Raw genomic sequence first — 22,651 nt, forward strand, 5'->3', positions numbered from 1 at the left:
AGCTATGTTTTCAAAGTAAGACCTTTATATTAAAAATCAAGCACCCAACAAATAAAAAAAAAAATACTAACAAATATTCATACAAAATACCACTAAGTCCTGCCTCTGAAGAGGCAACTTAATATGGATACAACATAACATTCTGCATAGTTCTAATTTAAATTCTCCAGCTAGGTCAACTCACTTCCATGAACCTCAGTTTTCTTATCTGTAAAATGGGGATTATATGTGTACTTTGTATGGATACTTAATGGATATATGATGTTGAGAATCTTAATTGTGATAATATAGATTGAGTTCTTTCTAAGCCCTAAGGTATACTTTAGAATGGAATGGAAAAAGAAGTATTTACTAAATTCTTACTTTGGATTAAGTACTGTGCTAAGTGATGAGAATATAAAAAGAAAATGGAGACTGAATCTGTTTTCAAAGAGGGCATTCTAATTGATAATGATATCACATAAAAGAGAATTTAACTAAGAATCATCTTTAACTAAGACCATCTTTAGGGTATGATGATGTCCCTCATTCTTGAAAAGATCATGACATCAGGGGAGGAAATGCCATGACAAGCACATGAATTGTATTTGAGTGAGGGAGACTGTGTTAAATCACCAGTTTCACTATCTCCTCCAGAACCATCTTGGTCCAATGGCCAGATATGAATCAAGATGACTGGAGATGGCCCTGGAAGTCAAGTAACCAGGGTTAAGTAACTTGCCCTTGGTCACACAGCTAGAGTTAAATGTCTGAGGCTGGATTCAAACTCCCTTTCTCCTGATTTCAAGTCCAGTGCTCTATACAATGCACCACCTAGTCACCCCTCTTTAGAGCATAGCAGAATAGAGAATACAAAGGCCCTGGAATACTTTGGATGCTGGGGCCAAGAAGGTGCCATGACACTGGAGTCTTCAGGGTATAGCAGCTGGCAGGTGATAAAATCTAATGGTTCTTAGGACCTAGTGGAAGGGAAAATGATAAGAACCTGATGAGTTCTGATGGTCCTCCATATAACAGGAAACGGTAATTATTGACTCCCTGTTTATTGAAATGAAAAGGTATAAACAACTTTAACTTCACTGCAGTTGGAGGTTTGGAAGGTAAAACCACTGTTGGAAAGCAAAGATTTTGGTAGTTAAAATGGGAAATAGGTTGAGGCAATGGGAAAAACCTTTGGTTGTTTTTCACCTCTGATATACGGATCTTAGCAAGCAAGAGTTGGGTTGTAGTCATTGGCAGAAGAGGTCTCACACGTTCATAAATTTTAGCTCTTATTATTAGCTAGGTGATGAAGTAAATATAACACTGAACCTGCAGTTAAGAAAACCTAAATGTAAATACTGCCCAAGATACTTGCTAGCTATGTGACCCATTAGCCACTTGACCTCTATTTGCCTCAGTTTCTCCATCCATTTAATTAGGATACTTATAACACCTACTTTCCAGAGTTGTTAGAAAGATACAATTAGATAATATTAGTAAATTCTTTTTCAAATCTTAAAACACTATATTTGAATGCTAATTTTATTGTTATCATTGTTATTACACTGGCAGCAGTAGCAGTAGTAGCAGCAGCATTTTCTTCTGAAAAAAATGTAGGAATCTGACAAGATAATCTCCAAGGTCTTTTTTAGCCCTGGATCTTGAGATCTTACAATTCTTCACTAAGGGCAGTATAGTAGAGAAATAGAAAAATCTTCAAACTAGAATCCTCTCCCACAATCTAGAGCTCTTAAAAAAGTTTCCTTACATTAATGTCTTCCTCTATCCTTCCTTGTTTTTTTCCTCACCTTCCTTTCCTCTCTTTTTTCCTGCTATTTTCTAGTTTCATTGATTCCTTTAGTTTTTACATCCTAACCATCACTGGGTATACTGTCAAACCTCAGCTTTAAAGCGGTTTAAGTAAAGCCTGTCAATACATGCATTTTATAGAAATCATATGTAACATTCCACAACCATTATACCATATCCATCCAGTAAAAAGAGGAAGGTACATTTCCTTGGCTCTTCTTTTACAGTCACAATCAGTCATAATTGCATTATTATTACAATAGTCTATGGTTTCATTTTGCTGGGGCTTCTTTAGTTACATTGTAGAAATTATTGTATATTATTTACCTGGTTCTGCTTTCTTCACTGTGTATTAGTTCATAGAAGTCTTCCTATAATTCTGTTTTTCTCCTGTTAATCATTTCTTATGCTACAATGATATTCCTTTATGTTCATATATTCATATATTGAAATTTGTTCATGCATTCCCCAATTGATGGGTACTTACACTGTAGCTAGTTTTAGATCGCACTAAAAATATCTTACAACTTTATTTAAGACAGAAATATAGAAAGAGAAAGAGACAGTGAGAGACAGTGAGAGTGAGAGTCAAGAGAATGAGAGAGAGAGAGAGAGAGAGAGAGGAGGGATAGATTTCTTGCAAGAAAAAATTTAGGTGAAACATAAAGAATTTTTCTTTTATCAAAGAAGTAATAAATCCTAGTTTGCTATAGCTCAATTCAATCTGATTTACTCATTATTTGTAGGATCATAGGATTCAGACTATAAATCATTTAGCTGAACCCCTTTAAATTACAGTGGAAGAAATTGAACTTCAGGAAGGTAAAGTGTCCAGAATCTTTCAGGTATTAAATAGCAAAATAATGATTCAAGACTATAACTTTTGACCCCAAGTACAGGGCTCTTTCCATTGTTCCATGCTTAATTGCTGACTACATGCATATTCTCTATTGGGGTAACAAAGATAAAGAACACATACACTCAAGGGACTCATGGGGCCCATAATCTAAGAAGCATTTTCAGGGAAGTCTCTTTCTTTCTTTCTTCATCCATCTCTCTATTCCTCTCCCTGCCCAAGCCTTATTCTCGTCCATTTGGTTTCTGTCAAGAGAACATTATAATCTTTCCCCATGATCTCCAGCAGGGCACTGCCATACCATCACTCACAGTTAACAGACCCCATTGAGAACTTATAGTATGTCTTGAAGCCATTTTTTTTGTTTGGAAGTCAATGGCAGTCAGCCAACATTCAGCAATATTTGCTTTCCTTAAGGCTCAGACAAATCAAACCCATTCACTTTTTTATATTCTCATACCTCATTGCCATCTCTCTTGCTACTTGTGATTTCCTCAGTGTCTAAAGTGAGCCAAGAATATTTTTTCCCCTTCACCTCCATTTGTTCCCACCCCCACTATCATAAAATGGTAGAGGTAAAAGAGAACTTAGGACATAGAATCTTAGTACTAATAGTGAACATAGATATTAGAGCTAAAAGGGACTTCAGAGACTATCCAAGAGAACCTTTTCATTTTACAAATGAGGAAGGTGAGGTTAAATGATTTGCCCCAATTAATACTTGCTTACTTAGTCTGTTGGCATTCCATCCCTCTGGAGCCCAGAGTAAATGAATAGCTAATCCAATAAATTTATTCAAGCTAAAATATAATTGGTTGATATCAATTTAGAATTATCTTACATGAAACTTTTTTATTTTAACTAGGATAACCATTTAGGTAAGATCCTGATGGGAATATTTCTGGCTCACTTGAGCGTGAGAAAGGTTTGTTTTTTGTTTTTTGTTTTTGTTATTTTGTTATTTTTTTCCTTTTTAAAAATTTTTAAAAATTATTTTCATCCATATGCACATGTATATTTTTCAGTTACAAAATTTCCTTCCACCCTCCCTTCCCACCCCCCTCCTTTAGCAGCAAACACTCAGGTTTTCGTTGTACATATATATTTTGATAAACATGTTTACAGATTAGTTATTTTTGGTGAGGAATTAGGATTAAGGGGAAAATATACATTAGAGATAATTTTTATAAAGTGTTCATCGATTTTGAATGGTTGTTTTTTGTGTTTTGTTTTGTTTTGTTTTTCTTCCTCTGGATGGGGATAACATAATGCAATACAGTTGTCCTAGCTCTCTGAATTGCTGAGAGGTTTTTGTTATTTTTTAAAATTATCTCTCAACTGAACTCAAAATATGCCTGGGAACTGAATCTTGAATCAATGGAATCTGTGTTCAGATCCTAGCTCTGCTACGTATTCTGTGTGTATGTGTGTGTGTGTGTGTGTGTGTGTGTGTGTGTGTGTGTGTGTGCGCATGTGTGTGTGTGACAGAGATATACAGAGAGCAACAAAGAAAAGAGGAATCAGTGATGGAGAAAGAAAGATAGAGACAGAGTTTGAAGGATAATCAGAAAAACAGAGATGGAGACAGAGACAGAGACTGAAAACAATTAGTCATTAACTGATGATTCTAGATCTGCTCACCCAGTCCTAACTTCCAGACCTGAATCTGTTTATATTATGGATTCCAAAATAGATGTCAAGTTGAGCTTATCTTTCCTCCCAAGTTTTATCTTCTTCCTAAATTCTCTCTCTTACTCTTACTATCCAAGAATATCACTATTCTTCCAGTCATCTAGGATCATAACTTTGGTGTTGTCCTCAACTCCTCACTCTCAACCCCCATATTTCATCTATTGCAAGTTCTGTTGATTTTATTTTTGTAAAATATTATGCACAGACCCACCCCTACTTCTCTCCTCTAACACTTCCATTAGCCTAAAGCAAGACCTCATCATCTCTCTTCTAGACAACTACAATAGTCTGCTGATAGGTATCCCTGCCTCAAGATTCTTAGGCATTGCAGTCCAGCTGTCACTCAACTCTCAAATGAATCTTTCTAAAGTCACTCCCCTATTCAATAGATTGAAATGGGTTCCCTATCACTACCAGCATCAAATATAAAATCCTCTGGTATTCAAAGTCCTTCATAACTCACACACACACACACACACACACACACACACACACACACACCTCCTTCTTATATTACTTTATATCTTCCTCCTTCCACATTCTCTCCCATCCAATGACACTGGTTTTCTTGTTATTCTAGAACAAGACTCTCTCCTAGACTGGGTATTTTCACAGGTTATCACCTATACAAGGAATACTCTCCTGGCCTTCCTGCTTTCCTTCAAGATTCAGTTAAAATCTTACCTTCTTTAAGAAGCTTTCTTTACCTTCCCATTCTCCCTTAATGGTAGTGCCTTCCCACTGTTTATTTTCTATAACTTATTGTTAATTGAATGTTGCTTGATTATACATTGTTTTTTGCATGGCATCTTCACCATTAAAATGTGAGTTCCTTAGAATAAAGTTTCTTGTCTTTTCTTTTATCCCTAGCACGTGCACAGTGCCTTGGGAAAAAAAGATACTTAATAAATGCTTATTGACTGACAGAAAGACAGACAGATTTTGAGCAAATTATTTCTTGTCTGAAGAATTTCAGTTTATCATATAAGGAATGAGGGGATTCTGTTAGATAACCACTGAAATACTTCCTAGTTCTAGTTCTATGATCCTATGATATCTCAAAACTTTCCTAACTCTAATCTTTTGTTCATTATCAGGTACCCACTATGTGCAAGGCTTCCTGGTCCCTTAGGTAGGTAAATCGATGCTTTGAAAGAAATTAGCCCTGAAATCATGGATACCTAGCCTGTTTTCTCTGCTAAAGCAACTTCAGACTTCCCTGAGGAGGTTTAGATTTAGGATTGCTTTGGTCTGGAAAACAGGTAAGACTTTGAAGATTGAAGAGTAATTTTACTCAAAAAGAGCCATTACAAAAATTATAAATGAATCACCCCATTTCTTTTTGAGCTAAGGAGAAAAAACACCAAAAAAAGTCAGCAAGCTGGTCCAGGTTTAGCCAGAGGCAGATTGGGTGGCCATTAGCAAAAAGGAAATTGAGGGATACATAATAGCACCAGTATCCATTCATTCCTCTGGGTTAAGCATAGTTGTCTCTTTTTCAAAGAGAATGCATCCTCATGTCCTGAAGATCAGAGATTGCTTGACATCCTCAGAATTCTTCCATCTCTATCTGGAAAGATTGGGGCAGCATAGAAATACTTGTTATTTATAAAGTTATTGGGAAGGAAGAAATGAGAGGGATCTCTTGGGAAAAAACAGGATGGAAAGATTGGATGGGCACTGGATTTGGAGTCACAGTATGTGAGTTTGAATCCTAGCTCCTTTGCTTTCTACCTGTGTGACCTAGGATAAACCACTTAACCTTTTTTGATTCTCAGTTTTCTCATCTGTAAAATGAAGGGGTTGAACAGGGGAACCTGGGACACTCAGAGCACATCTCCACTATGACTTGTCATCTTTCAAAACAATATTATTATAGGACAGTGTCTTTGGCCAGTGGGACCAAAAATGTCTCTTTATGACTCCTGAGTAAAATTCAATTTTCTTAATCTGCCATCTAAATCTTTCTATAATTGGATAGCTCTCTACTTTTACTTTTATTCTACTATATTTCCTTCCTTATATTCTATGCCATAGTCAAAGTGGACATCATTTCTTGGGCATATTCTATTTCTCTTCTCTATTCAATTTAACCTAATATAATAAATATTAAATCATGTTATCTTTCATTTATCAGGAGTTAAAGGTAAAAAAAGGTATAAAAATGATATTCTGCCCTTAAGGAGTTTGCATTCTACTTGTGAAAATACTGTGATACTGTGAACTCTCCATAACAGAAGGATTTCAGAGGAGTTTAGTTCTCTGTCCTCCAGGCCTCTAATCAGAGAGGAGAATTCCTTAAGGATGAATTGAGAAGTGAAAGAATATTGAAACCTGAGTCAACCTTTATGGTGATGAGACTTTTAGGTGATTAGGTAACTTTGGTGGGTAGGTCAGGAGAGGAAGGAGTCATCTTGTTTTGTGGATTCCAAGCCAAGAGAGCTACTGATGGAACATGAAGAAGGAATGACTTCTTCTTTCACCCCTCACCTTTACAATTCCTACTCAAACTTTTAAAGCATCCTCTTCCATGAAGTTTTTCTGGGTTCACAGTCAGTCAGAAACTTTGTCTACCTAAAGAACTTGGAAATTTATGTTTTTACTTAGATGAATTTGTGATCTCATCAAAATGCTCCCCCCCCATTAATATTACTCACAGCCTATCTGTGCCTTCATTTTTTTCAACTAAATATTTAGTGGTATCTTTTGATTTTATTATCATCTTCATTTCTGATTATGCTTTTCCCTTTCAACTACCACATGAAGCATTCCTTATAAGAGCAAAGAAGAGCAAAAAAAGACAAAAAGATTAACAGATCTAACCTACATATCAAATGTAACCATATAGAGCAAACACAGGGAACCTCCAAACTGCCGGCCACATTGTTCTGGCATTGCCAAAGCCACTGCAGGCAGTACTCAAAATCCATTCTTTAATTTTTAGGAGTTATTAGTAAAATGTTTTTTATAAAATATAGCCCATGAATAATGTTATACACTTGTCAGGAAAAAAAATTTCCCCATCTCTGATCTAGAGTATAACTGGGATGGTAAGAAACTTTGAGATAAATGAAAGAAATATTTGATCAGGAGAAGAGATGGTCTGGGAACACTATAATAGATCAATTCATTGTGTATTAACCAATTAATCAACAGGCATTTATTATTTATTGCATTTGCATATAGTGCTAATATACACTGTGCTCATTGTTCTAGATTTTATGATTGCTAGATTATAGAATCACAGAATTTCAAATCGAAACTAACCTTACTCACACCTGAGTCTCTACTGTAATAACACTAACCAGTATTCATTCACTCTCTGTGAAATGGGGACTCATAACCTTCTATGCATCTAATTCTAATTTTGGACGGCTATGAAAATTATGAAGCTTATCCATCCATTGCTCTCAATTTTGCCAACTAGAAAAGCAGCAGCTTCGCATCTCCCCCTCATAGGAATGGACTTTGTTTCATACAAACTTTGTCTCTCCCCCAATCAAATATAGTGTTCTGCACACAGTAGGTGTTTAATCCGAGTTTTTTTAATTGAACTGATTCATTGCATGAAGTGCCAATGAATGTGGGCTGTCTTTCTGGCAGTAATGTGGATTCCTGGGATCTGTTTCTGAATTCTAGGATTCTGTTGTCAATAATTTACAAAAGCAAACAATTAGAAAAATGCCACTGCATGTGGGATGAATCCAATTTCCTTAATAATACCTCATGCTTCTGTAGAACACTGTTTAGCCAAGGAACCCATGTGATTTACAAATAATTCCCATCTTATCCATACTTGGCAGATATAAAGCTAAGGCAGAAACAGGGTGAATGACTCACTGAAGGTCACAGGAAGGCAACAGCAGAGCTAGAAATAGAAACTGTGTTGCATAGAATGCTGAGCCTCAATGGTGGATAATATCTGTCATAATGTACCATGTTATGCCATTATTTTTTTCTGAGGTAAACTACATGTCCCCAGATTCATAGGGATTTTGGGTCAATGTCAAATTGAGTATAGCAAATAAAGATCTTCCTTTCATAATATGGTGATCCTATGTACTGGTGATGGGCAGTAACTCAGGGAGACAGCAAATGGGAGAGAAAGATGTGGCTCTGGCAACTAGTACCCATGGGGAAAAATTCCAGTTACAAATATATATATATATATATATACATATACACATATATACATATATACATATATATACATATATATGTATATATACATGTATATATACATATATATGTATATATATATAAACTCCATCACCACCTCCACCATTGCCAAAATATGGAAGTAGTAACTGGCTTTCTTCTTCACCAAAGTTATATTCTGTTCTTTTTCTAATGTTTTCTCCCTTTTCAAGATTAACATGGTATCTCCTTTACCCCATTTCATCAGATTGTAGGATTTGTAGGTCAGAGAAATGCTCTAGGAATAGTTTTACTAGATTTTTCTAAAATATTTAATAAAATTTCATAGGCAAAAAGGGATGATGTGGATAGTTAAGTTAAAAAAAGCATTAATTAAGCTCTACCAGTCTGTCAGACACTGTATTTAAGTTCTGAAGATACCAAGAAAAGTCAAAAATAGTTCCTTCATTCAAGGAGCTCATAGTTTAACATGCAAATCAGCATATACAACCATATAACCATGTACAAACAAGATATATAAAAGATAAATTGGAAATATTTTCAGAGAGAAGGCACTAGGCACAGTGGGGGCAGGACAGGAAAAACTTCTTGAAGAGGTAGGGTGAAAATTGAGACTTAAAGGAGGCCAAAGAAACAAGGAGGTGGAGATGAGGAAGGAGATAATTTCAGGCATGGGAGACAGCCAGGGAGCATGCCAAGAGTTGGGAGTTGCAGTGTCTCATGGAAAAAAAATAGACTTTGCTATAGTAAAACACATATACAATGACTTAGACTGCAATAAGAGGGAATTAAAATCTAGAATCAAGGAAATAGTAGTTTCTTGTATTCTGAACAAGGAAAAAAAACTGTTACTTAGGAAGACTATTGCTAAACTGGAAACTATATGGAAGGGTGGTGAACCTCTGACCTGCAGGTCATATTGATCTGGAATGCCAAGGCAACGGCAGACAGTGCTCAAAATTCAATAAATCTAGGAGTTTTTAGGAGTCAATTAATAAAATGTTTTACTAAATATCACCCTGAATGATATTATAAATATCCAAATGACCCTTGTCAGAAAAAAAAAGTTTCCTCATCCCTGATCTGGAGGGTGATTTGGGATGATAAGAAACTTTGAGATCAATTCACATAACAATTGAAAGTACCACAGATATTTGGCCAGGAGAAGAGATAGTCCAGTAGCAATATAATAGTTGCCTTTAAGTATTTGAAGGACTGCTATAAAAGAGGGATTGGCATTGTCCTACTTGGGCCCTGAAGAATTAGAAGAGATAGGTAGAACTTAAGAAAAACAGATTTCAAAAACAGTTTCAGAAGAAACTTCCTAACCAAGTTTACTCAAAGTGATCTGATCTTTCTCATTAGAGGGCTTCCAATAATGGGTAGCTGACCAATATTTTTGATGGTATAAAGAAGATTCTGGTCAAGCTGTGAGCTGCTCCAAATACTCATTGGGGTTTCTTTAAATTCTGAGTTTCTGTGACTCTGCCATCTTGAATTTAGCTGTCCACCCACATTACATATTTTTTCCATTAATCTAGGCTTGCTCACTTTATGAAATTGTAGGAACTGACAAGAAGTATTTATTCCTAGAGTTTTATGAAAACATATATTCATATGTGCACATAATATTTGTATTATGTACATATATAAATAAGTACATATTGTCACATACATATCTGCATATATAAACACAAATATCTTCAATATCTGCAGCATCATTTATCCTCAGTGTTTAGCATAGTGCCTGATAATTAATGAGATTTATTGACTGATTTCATAATTTGACCATCACAACTTTTAAGATGGATACTACAATTACTTTAACCCTCTTATAGAAGAAGATCAAACAATATCTATAAAACCTCAAGGAGATTATCACAAAGCCAGAGAGGTGGAATTTGAGTGAACATCCTTATGATGTATTGTTTTATCCTAGAAAAACCAATGTTTTTTGTTATATGTGGTACATTATGACAGATATTACCTTCCATTAGAGTTCAACATTCTGTGTCACACAAATTGTCTAGCTCTACCTACATGGGAACTAGCTGGCACAGTAGATAGATTGCTGAACCAGAGCTTGGGAAGATCCAAGTTCAAGTCCATTCTCAGACACTTTTTAGCTGTGTGACCCTTAATAAATAACTTAATCTCTTAACACACTCAGTCTCTTCATATATAAAATGGTGATAATAATAATAATACACTAATTTCCCAGGATTATTGTGAAGGTAAAATAAAATAAAATAATACTTGTAAAAGTATTTGTGAACTTTAAGTTGTTATATAAATATTAGTTGTTATTTTTTAGGGTTTTTTGGGGAGGGAGAGAAGTTTTTGTGGGGAGAAGGTAAAGAGAAAAACGGAAAATTAGATTATTATTTGATAGAGAAGCATTGGAAGGGGAAGCTGGAGAAATTGGAAATTTATTCTTCAGCCTTCAGCCTCTACCCTCTCCCTGCTCTGGGATGCCTACAGTCAAAGATTCTTCAGTATTTCCTGTCTGGATCACATCCTGTGGTCCTTCAAAGTGTGCTGGAAATGCTATGTTTGCTCTAAACTCTTGAAGTAGACTTTCAGAATTTCCTCCTTCCTTCTCTTGTTCTATTGACTGTCATGATCTCTTTACCAGGGTAAACTTCTACTTTAAAAACAATTCAGACCATTTATTAACAGGGACAGGTCCTAAGCACTGAGGTACAAATAAAAAGAAAGGCAGCTGCTGTCCTCAAGAAACTTACAATTGAATAGTGAAAGATAACACACAAAAGGCAATTGAAAGGGTCATGGGGAGAAGAAGGTAGCCAGCATAGATACATGATGGAGAAATACAAATCCAACAGTAGCTGATGGGAAATGGGAAAAATACTATATTTGGTCTCCTTATGGGTCCTAAACCAGGACAAGATGAAATCAATGAGATGTTAACACTTTAAAGATCCATATAATCTACCCCCTGATATTCCCTGAGGAAATCACCCACTCAGCAATATGGCATTAGTGAAGGAGGGCTACAATGGAGGAAACAGAAATTGTAGCGACATTTAAAGTGATACATTTAAAGTACACATTGCTTCTAGAATTGGAATATTCCTCATCTGATTTCTATAGCTGAATTTTGGTGCTTCAAGGAACAGATGTGGACCCAGTAGTTTGGGTATGCTTGCCAAATCCTATTCCTGTACTGTCAGCATTTGGAATATTGATAGGATTTCCTGTATCATAATATTGACTCCACTGTCACTATACCATAATAGTTTCACTCCTGTAGTTCCCAAAAGTTTGTACCTTTCATGATCTCCCTGTGAAATACAAATAACTTTGGGAGTTATTAAGTCATAGTTATTTTTTATTGATAAAACTGAAAGCATAATTAACAGTATTTCCCATTTACATGTTCCTTTAAGTTTTAGAATTTTTTTTTATTTTTGAGGGGAGGCAATCACAATTAAGTGACTTGCCTAGGGCCACATAGTTAAATGTGTCATGTGTCTTAGGCTAGATTTGAACTCAGGTTCTCTTGACTCCAGGGTCAGTGTTAATCCACTGTGCCACCTACTGTGCTGCTAGCAATTTATTTTTCAGAAGAAAAAAAATAAAAAATAGGTTGTTAAATAAAAAATAAAGTTACATAGCATTTTCTCCACAGTAATTCAGTGAGATAAGTGGTGCTTGTTTAACAGTTCTATTTCTCAAGATGAAACTGAGATTCAGAGATAAGAAGTGACTTGCCCAGTATCACATGAACAGTAGGTATCAGAGCTAGAACTCACACTTAGGTTTTCTGATGGCAAGATCAGTGTTCTTTTCAATTTTCCAAACAATACAATATTTATTGGTTTTAAGATCTTGGTCAGCAAAAAACTAAATTCCAGAGAAATGAGATATTTTTCATAAGCTAAATAGAGAAAGGATCAAGGATAGACCATAGAAGCAGTCAACAACATACTTCACCTGATTCACATATTTTCCATGTGCACTATTTTTTATAAAGGCAAGGGTCATCAGGATTTTACTGTATTAATGAAGAATATCCTTATGCTTGATGTGAATGTTACTATCCATTTCTGGCATTTTAGCCCCATTGTGGTGAGGAAGAAGCAGTGAAAAGCATTCAACTTTATTGTGACCTCACTGCTTAAGATTGTATTTCCTCAGACCAAAGTATTGCCTCCTCTCTCCTTCTTTCACCAAATGTTAATTTTCCTCCTATTTTAATGTGATCCAGATTCTATGCCTCCTCAACAAAAATGGAGCAGTTAAATCTCAAAGGATTCAAACAACTTGGATAATCTGAGAACCTCAGATAAAAAAAGTGAGTTCACGGATCTTCAAGTTATAAGTGCTAAGGTAGGAAGAGGACTAGAATTGAAACCAGGACATCTCAAGTCTTAAATCCTGACTTTTACTATCAAAGCCTTTGTGAACTTCAGTTAGTTATTTAAACTCTCTGAGATTCTCGAATTATCCAAGTCATAAAGGACATCAGAGGTCAATGTAATCCAACCTGTTCCTGAAAATAAAAACAAAAAGTCATACAGCAAACTCAATGAATGGTCATCCAGTCTTTACTTGAAGACTTCCATTAAGGGAGAATTTACTGCCTTTGAGATAATCCATTTTACTTTTCAATAGTTCTAACTCTTAGGAACATTTAATCAAAATTTACTTCTTCACCATATTTACAAGTTGAACCAAGTTAAACTTCTGTTCCTAAGAGAATATCTGAACTTAATTATGTTTCCCCCCTAATATCTTTGCTTCTCTAAAGCAAATGAATCTAGTCTTATGACATTTTATGACCTCCATGCAGCTCATCAATGACTTTCTGAAAATTGGACAGCTTAACCCTGGACAAAATAGTCAAGATTCAGTCTGATCAGTAAATATACAAAAAGACTCTATCTTCATCATATTGATGACTGTTCTCTTCAATGTCAGGTTGTTATATCATATTGAATGTATTTTCCATCAAAATTCCTGATTTTCCTCTAATATTTAGCTTTGCTAGATAGGGTGCTCTAAGAGTCACCTGTAAGATATTGCATGTGTCCCATTAAATACTATCTTACTGAATTCAATCTAAAGTTCTAATCTTTAAAGAAATTTTCAGATGCTAATTCTTTCACCCATTGTGTTAACTTTCCTTTTTAGATTTATCTGAAATTAGATATTCATGCCAATGATCTCTTTATTCTAGTCACTGATTTCAAAAATGTCAAATGGCACAGGGTCAAATCATATCCCTGTGGAAATTTTAGGATTCCTTCTTCCAAGTTGACATCAAATCACAAATTAATTACTCAACCACATCCAGAGACACCTAATATTGTCAGAGCCACATCCATATATCATTACTTTAAGGAAGCATAAGAGACTTAAATTCTTTGCTATGATTTAGGCAAGCTATAGTTTTAGCATGCCCTTGATTTCCATTAGATTGTAAGATGCATAAGAACCAGGAATGTCTTCCTTAACTTTTTGCAACCCCAGAACTTAGTATAATGCCTGTAATAGGCACTTAATAAATAATTATTGATTGATTACTGATTGACCTGCAACTTTTAAAACCTTATTATTAGAAAGTGAGGTGAGTATAACTGTTTTGAGAAAGCTATTCTGACTCCAAAAGATCCCCATCCTTTTCTAAATGTTCAATAATCTCTTCAGTACTAGATTTTGAAATTTTGTCACAAATTTTGAATAAAACTCATTGGTCTATAATTTAGATTACGTTTTATTTTTTTTAATTGGGATGTCCTTTTCAATCCTATTATTTTTCTATTTCCAAATAGCTCTTTATTTTCAAAATAAGCTTCATGAGCAAGTGGATTTCAGGAAAAAACCATGAAGGACTTACATGAACTGATGTTGAGTCAAGTGATCAGAACCAAGAGAACATTGTTGTACACATTAACAGCAAGATTTTGGGATGATCAGTAATGACAGACATAGCTCTTCTCAGTAGTACAATAATTAAAGACAACTCTAAAAACCTTGTGATGGAAAATATTGTCCACTCACAGAGTCTGAATGCAGACCAAAGCATACTATTTTCACTTTTTAAATTTTGTTTTATGTTTTTTCTTTCTCATGATTTTTCCCTTTTGTTTTGATTTGTCTTTCACAACATGACTAATATGGAAATGTGTTAAACATGGTTGTACATAATCACATAACCCAGTATCATGGGGAGGGATGTAGTGAGGGAAGGAGGTAGAAAAATGTGGAACTCAAAATCTTACAAAAATTTATTATAGAAAATTAACTCTACATGTAATTGGAAATAAAATAAAAATAATATATATATGTATATTGCATAGACAATATATTTTATATTGTGTAAATTTTCCCTATGTAATCTTTCTCTTTTAGCTGCTATGAAGAACATCCCTTATAACAAATATTAAGCAAAAAGGACAAAGAAATAAAATCATCCATTGTAAAAATATTAAACAAAATAGACAAAGAACAACAAATGGCAAAATTCATGAATAAGTTTTTTTATTCTAATATTTTTTGCAATGCTCCAAATCTATTTTTTACCCTATTTCTTTTACAATGGATTGAAGAAAGGACAAGTCTTCTTTAACATCTCCTCATAGATGCCAAATTTGTTCTTTCTAATTTTGTAACATTTTTTTTCAATTGTTTTGTGGTTGTACTTTACATATACATTGTTTTAGTCACTTTATGTGTTGTTTTCTTGTCTCTACTTAGTTCATTTAACATCATTTAGCATCAACTCACATAAGACTTTCTCTCAATTCTCTGTTTTCAACATATTAGTTGTTTTTTAAGAAATAGTAATAGTCTATTAGATTCATTTATCACAGCTGGTTTCACCCAATTGATGGGCATCTACTTTGTTTCTGTTTCTTTTCTCCACACACATGCAAACTCACATACACACAAACATACACACACATACACATGCACACACCATCGCAAACACTCACAAAATGCTACTTCTTCAAGATCTTTCAAAGATCACTGGCAGTGACTTAGCAATCATATCGTCCAGTTCTTTCAGTGTTTGTAGAAATAGTTCATTCGACACTGATAACTTGAACTCATTAAGGAGTGATAAATGCTTTATTACTTCTTTTTCATTTTAGGTTTCAATTTCATATTTGCCATTTTTATTCTCCTCTTCCCATAGAAAGAATGTTTTCCCTGATGGAGAAAATAGAAATAAAACAGAAACAAGAAAATATCAACTTTTCTTTCTCTGCTTCATCAGTTATTTTTGTTCCATGTGTCCTGAGAAATGATATTATCCTTCTTTCTGTTTCTATCACTTTTTCTTCCTGCCTGCCTAATGGTCTATCTATCTATCTATCTATCTTTCTATCTATCTATCATATCTGTCTTTCTATTTATCTACCTATCTAATATCACATAATTTAGCTTATTTTGAGCTATGAAATACAGGAAAGTAGTCTAAATGTGATCTCATGTCATTGTTGTGCTCTTCCATTACTTTCCTTTCATTTTCATCATTTCTTTAATATTTTTTCTCTAAAATATAATTTAGCTAGATAGTTCACTGTGCAAATGTATTGATGTGCATACTCACCACCACCTTTACTTCTCCATTAGAACTCTTTCTCTTTATTTCCAATTTTGTTTTTGAGAGTTTATCATCCTTGGCATAACTTCTTTTGTTTGGGGGGGGGTACATTTTATTTATTTAAGGCAATGGGGTTAAGTGACTTACCCAAGGTCACACCGTAGACAATTATTAAGTGTCTGAGGCCGAATTTGAACTTAGGTCCTCTTGACTCCAGAGCCAGTGCTCTATCCACTGTGCTACCTACCTGCCCCTCATAGCTTCTTACAAAAATTTAGTAAGTCAATTAGTTGACAGTCAATTACTCATACTTTCTCTGAAACCTTTGAAATGAATTTTTCCTAAATCTAGGGTACCTACTACTACTACTACTACTACTACTACTACTACTACTACTACTACTACTACTTCTACTGCTGCTGCTGCTGCTGCTCCTGCTGCTACTAATATAAAAATAATATTTATATGATGCTTGCTGTGTGCAGACCCTGTGCTAAGAAATTTTTATTCTTTTATTCTTTTTTTGAGTTTTTGTGCTTTATTTTATTTTTCCCATTATATGTTAAAAACAAGCTTTAGCTTTCATTTTTTTAAGCAGAATGTTACTGTTTATTCTTGTTATTAATCAGATACAATTGTAGCAAAGCTCCAGTCTTTTAAACTCTAATATCTATAAATGTAGGAAATTAAAATAACATTTCAGGGAAATATTAACACATGAAATAGTTAACCATCGATTTATACTTTTTTTATTTGGAAATGTTCATATTGATGCAGAGAAATTGGATTTTAGAGACACAAGATATCCATTTATTATAAAACAAGAGACCTGGAAATTATTTACATGATGAAACAAAGATTTCAGAACTTCAGTGGAATGGGCAACTTTCAGAGGCCACTTCATTAGTGATTTCAGTCCACATATTTCCCCAGAATGTCACTATCTCTAAATAAGAAATAGTCCTTGTCCTCTATAACTACTTTGGTGCCACCGTATTCTGGAAGAAGAACTTTGTCTCCAACTTTCACACTAACTGGCTGAATCTCTCCACTCTTTCCTTTGGATCCTGATCCAACAGCCACTACTGTAGCTTGTAATACTTTTCCTTGAGACCTCTCTGGAAGCATGATACCTCCCTTGGTAACAGTCTCAGCAGCACTGCTTTCCACCAAAACTCCGTCAAGGAGGGGAAGAAACTTTCTAAAAGCCTGCCCTGCCATGACTCTTGCCACAGCCTGCAGCTCGCTGTCCAGCTCGGTGTGTCCGCTCTGTCCAGCTTTTATTTTTAAAGTTTGAGTTCCGAATTCTTTCCCTTCTTATCATTCCACCCTCCCTCATTGAGAAAACTAGGAACTTAAAAAAATCTTCACAATAATCTTGGGAGCTATGTGCTATTATTATCTCTCTTTTTAGATGAGAAAATAGAGGGAAAAATAGGTTAAGTGACTTATTCAAAGACACACAACTAGTAAGTGTTTGAGACTTGATTTCAACTCAGGTCTTCCTGATTCTAGCCTCAGTGTTCTATTCATTAACCATTCATGGTTAACTCTAATAATGTTTTGTCCATCATTTTCAAAGAAAACCACATCAGGGAGGTTATGCCATGACAGGCACATGAGTAAGAGGATGATGTACTAAGACACCAATCTCATTTTCTCCTCCAGAGTCATCTGGGACCAGTGGCCAGATAGGAATCAGGATGACAGGAGATGGTCTTGGATGTGAGGCAATCGGGGTTAAGTGACTTGCCCAAGGTCATACAGCTAATTAGTCAAGTGTCTGAGGACAGATTTGTGTTCCTGTACTGATTCCAAGGCCAGGGATTTATCCACTGAGCCATATAGCTGCCCTATAGTTAATGCTAACCATAATTAGACAAGGGTTAGATTTCCTTCTTCCTTGGAATTAATAATTACATGATGTAGTGGTCATTTCCTCAAACCATAGAAACTATTCAGGCACTTCAAAGAATTTCAGAGTTGGAATGTCCATTGGGCCAAATTCATAAACAAACAGGAAATTTGCAATAATCTACATCAATGCAAAAGTCATCTAGATTTCACTTGAAGAACTTCAAGGAGGTATTCACATCCTAAGGAAGTCAATTCTACTTTTGATAGCTTTCATTGCTGGGAAAATTTTCTTTAGACTTCTTTTGCAGCTTCTATCCATTGTTGCAAAGTCTTCCCTTTTGAGTCAAATAGAACAACTATATTTCCTTTTTCACATAAATATCTGAAGATAGTTATCATGTCTTCTATGAATCTATTCTTCTCTGGGTAAATTATATTTAATTTCTTTATTCATTTTTTTTCTGTGGAATGTACTAATTCTCCTTGTCCTCCTTGACATTCTCTTGTTAATTATGATCCTTCTAAATTGTGCTGAGTAGAGCTGAATACTGTACATGTAATCCAACCAGGACCACAGGGAAGATCATAGTGGGACAAAAAGCTCTTTATTCCTTGAAATTTATTCCTTTAATATGATATTTGCTTTTTTGGATACCACTTCTTATTACTAATTCAAATTGAACTTGAAGTTCACTACAGCCTCCAGATCTTTTTCAGATAAATCCAGTCATGCTTCTCACATCTTGTATATGTGAAATAGTGCTTATTTGTTTGTTTGTTTGTTTGTTTGTCTTTTGTCCAAGAACTTACCCTTGGTTTAGGCTGAATCTTTTTAGATCTTATTTTGTAAGATTCAGCCCTACATTTTAGTCTCTCAGGATATTGTTTGAATCTTGATTCTGCTTTCCAGTATGCTAGTTAACCTATCTGACTTTGTGTATCATCTGAAAATGTATTGAATATGTCTTCATCCCTTTTACACAAACCATTTATTTAAAAATGCAATGATATAGATTTAACTATACATCCCTGGAATTTTATACTGGTGGCCTCTAAGGTCATTGATATGTGCATCTAGTTCTAGAAAAGATTTCAGGGATTATCAAGTCTTACCCCTTTATTTTTCAGATGAGAAAAATGTGACCTATAGAGGTAAAGGAATTTGCCCAAATTCAGACAGGTAGTAAGCCTTATAGGCAATACATGGACTTAGATCTCTACCGGGCTATCCAGACAAGAGATTGCTTCATTTAACTTAGTTCATCTAATTGTACTATCAGCTCCATCTCCATCTTTACTGCCAAAAAACCCAAGAAATTTTGCTAAATACCTTTAACATCTGGAAAAAGTATATTAATAGTACTAGAACAGAAAACAAAATGATGACTATAGAATCAGAGAATTTTATTATGGGTGTCTCATCTACTCATATTTAGTACCTGTGTGATCATGAACAAGTTACTTAATTTTTCTGAACCTCAGTTTTCTCATCTTTAAATTAAAAAAATAAACAAATGTCACTGAATGCTCTTTTCAACTACAGATCAGTGATAAAATCTTTCAATTTAGTAAATGTTGAAAAAAATGAAGGTAATTCTGGCTTTTCTCATTCAACAAATCTACTGTGTGCCATGAATTTCCTAAAGTTAGGAAAAGAAAAAAGTATAGAGTTGCCTCCCTCAAAGAGTGTATGTATAAGTAGATAAATATAAATATAGATAAATAAAAACAGATGTTATTTATGTGTTTGGGTAGGGGAGGCACTTGTAGCGGGGGGGCATCAAAAATGATCTCATGTGTAAAAGTGATCTTGAGCTTAATCTCAAAGATAACTTAGTGTTTGATGTGAGAATGGAATGGATTGCAAGAAAGGGGTAATAGCTATTGCAGAGACATATACAAGGGTTGGAGTGTTGTCTGTGTGGAACAATAAAGAGATAGGTCCCATTGATTTGAGGCTTCCACTTTCTTCTAGTTTCAAACAGTCCACTTCTTTCTTTTCATATATGCCCTTAATGATTTTTAATGGCAATTCTTGTGTAACAGCCATCTGTAGTAATATACTGCGTCTATTTAATCTAACTTGCATTTTTTTTATTGTTCTTTGGGTCATTGAAAATTGCGAATTTCCTAAGATTGTGCTTTTCCATGATTTAGGTCCCAATAGCTTCACCAGGATGGTATAAAAAAGATGAGTTTTTGAAGCAGGAAGTACCTTGGGGCCATTGAAACCCCTAAACAATTTTCACCATGTTTTCTAGCAAAGGGCCTTGGGCAGAGAAAATGTTTGTTGTTTAGCTGAATTAGCGCCACAGAGAATAATATCACTTTTGAAGAAAATGATCATGTTCTCAATTTGTTCATCTGTTAAATTAAGGGACTTCTTGCTAATGACTTAACCAAGAGGAGTGACTCACAGTGGAATTTAAATAAGTGACTGAAATCAAAAGGAGCTTTTGAACAGTCCTCAAATACTACATAAAAATATCACACATTTGTCTTTGTGACATTGCTTCTGTTCCCAAAAAAGTGCTCATTTTAACTTTGAAATTAATTTCTTTTCAATAATTTTCTATTTTAAACTTATTTTTTAAAAATATTGTAAGCTCCTAAATTATTACAGATTTTCCTATTCATTGATGACACACTTATCCTTTCTCACTCATTTCTCAAATATACACAGACTATGTTCTAGCCCCCAAACTATCATTAACTGTCATGAAATAGAGTCACTTTTGGCAATCAGTTTATATTTCTGAACCTCAATTTCTGTATCACCAGAATTAAATAATTGGGAGAAATATCCTCAAAGTTTCTTTCACTTCTTTCATTCTATATTCTTGTGTTCCTTCTGGTTTTAACATTTTATTTCCTAGATCCTAACATTCTATCCTATGTTGAAACAATTTATATTCTCAGGTCCTTTTCAGCACTGACTTATCTTATAATTCTATGACTGGTATGTGCCAATACTTCTCCTTCCCCTTCCCTCGTACATGCTTAATGCATACTTCTGGTTTCATAGTCACATACAGACATTTCTTTACCAGTGCCCATATTGACATACTATCCTCACAGTATATGTAGCTTGACACATCCTTGAATACATGAAATGATCTGAATTCTGTTGTTTTGTAAGTACTTTCATTATCAAAACCTACATATGAAGATATGCAGATATGACATGCACATAACATCCATCTGCCTCATCATGCATGAAAGATCATTCATCTTGGAGCTGACCATAGAGTCTTTAACTTATCTTTCTTCAATACAATTTCGGCTCAGGTGGGCTCTTTTTGTAACTGAACTGTCTAGGTTCTGTGCTCTATGAATCTACTTGGAGTTGTTCTCTAAACAGTACTTCAGAATCTAGGTTTCTTTATCCCTAATTTCTCTATTCCCTACCCCAAATTATGTGCCATTTCTCAATACAGGCAGTTAGAGTTTACAGTACAAAGTGAATTTCTATAGCAAACCATAAGTAGCCAGTACAGTTGAGCCTGATGGTATGAGTGTGGGATGGGGATGGAATCCAGTTAATTAGGAAAAACAAATCTTAGGCAGGGCTCCTCCTGCTACTGGATAAAAATAGTATAGAACTATTGTAATATTAGTAATAATTTGCATGTCTATATCACATTGCCATCCACAAAAAAATGTTTTCCCCCACAAAACCCCATTTTATAGAAGGGGGAATTGAGGTTTGGAATGATTTGGGGGTTTGCCCATAGCTACAGTCTTGAGAAGAGGCAGAGATAAAAGTGGCAGTGATTTCCTCTTTAACAGGGTTCAATTTTTTTCTCACTTTTTCTCTGAAAAGCCCATACATCTACTCTCTTCTCTCAATAATGGATTGAAACTCAAATAATAATCTGTCTTAAGAAAATAACATCCTAGCACCAGAGCTAGAGGGAGATGGGGAAGAGAAAGGAAAAATCATCTTAATATCTCAGAATCTGGTGATGAGAATTTCTCCAGTTACATTAAGGCTATCTTGTCCACCTCCATCATTTTATATTTGAGGAAACTGATTCTCAGAGAGGGAATATGGATTAATAGATAATTATCTAGTCTTGGAGTCATTATGGCCTCTAGGGTGCATATCCTATCTCTGACACACACTGGGTACATGATCATTGACAAGTCATTTAATCTCTCAAAGATAGAGGAAACACTTAAAATTTGTTGCCTGCAGAATAGTACCATCTGCATTGGTAGAGTACATTTCATTACAAAAAATTAACAAACACTAACATGACAATTTTTAAAAAGTGATTCCTAAATATGGGAAATAGAACCAGGATTATAAATCACTAGTTTCTAATGATGGAATCTTCCCAATATTATTCTATTGCTTCTCCTGCTTCCTTTGCTTTCTGCCTACTCTCTCTCCAATCTCTTCACCCTCTCCCAAAGATAATAACAGAATCATTCAGTTAGTAAGCATTGATTTACTATTTGCCAGGCATTGCAAAATGGAGTTGTATGTCTCAGAGAACCAGCACACAATTAGGGTTGATTTCAAGTCAATTTTCTCTGACTCTCAATTTCTCCATCTATCTATCTATCTATCTATTCATCTAGCTAAAATGGAGAATCCTTTGATATCCTTTAATAGACTATTTTATATCCTAAATTTTATTATTTTGTTTTATTCTAGTTTGAACATAATTCTAACATTCTATGATCTAAAGTATCTTCCAAAAAAGGGGGGTTGG

At 34.7% G+C, this 22,651-nt stretch overlaps 1 protein-coding gene and 1 pseudogene across 1 annotated transcript in view; one reads left to right on the plus strand and one right to left on the minus strand.

The window, feature by feature from the left end:
• Positions 1 to 22,651, plus strand: part of BRINP1 (BMP/retinoic acid inducible neural specific 1) — a 168,082-nt gene that overhangs the window by 24,286 nt on the left and 121,145 nt on the right. The gene's annotated exons all lie outside the window — the stretch shown is intronic.
• LOC141517533 (10 kDa heat shock protein, mitochondrial pseudogene) lies at positions 16,861 to 17,294 on the minus strand (annotated as a pseudogene).

This window comes from Macrotis lagotis, chromosome 1 (genome assembly GCF_037893015.1).
Source record: "Macrotis lagotis isolate mMagLag1 chromosome 1, bilby.v1.9.chrom.fasta, whole genome shotgun sequence".
In the NCBI taxonomy this organism is placed as follows: Eukaryota; Metazoa; Chordata; class Mammalia; order Peramelemorphia; family Peramelidae; genus Macrotis; species Macrotis lagotis.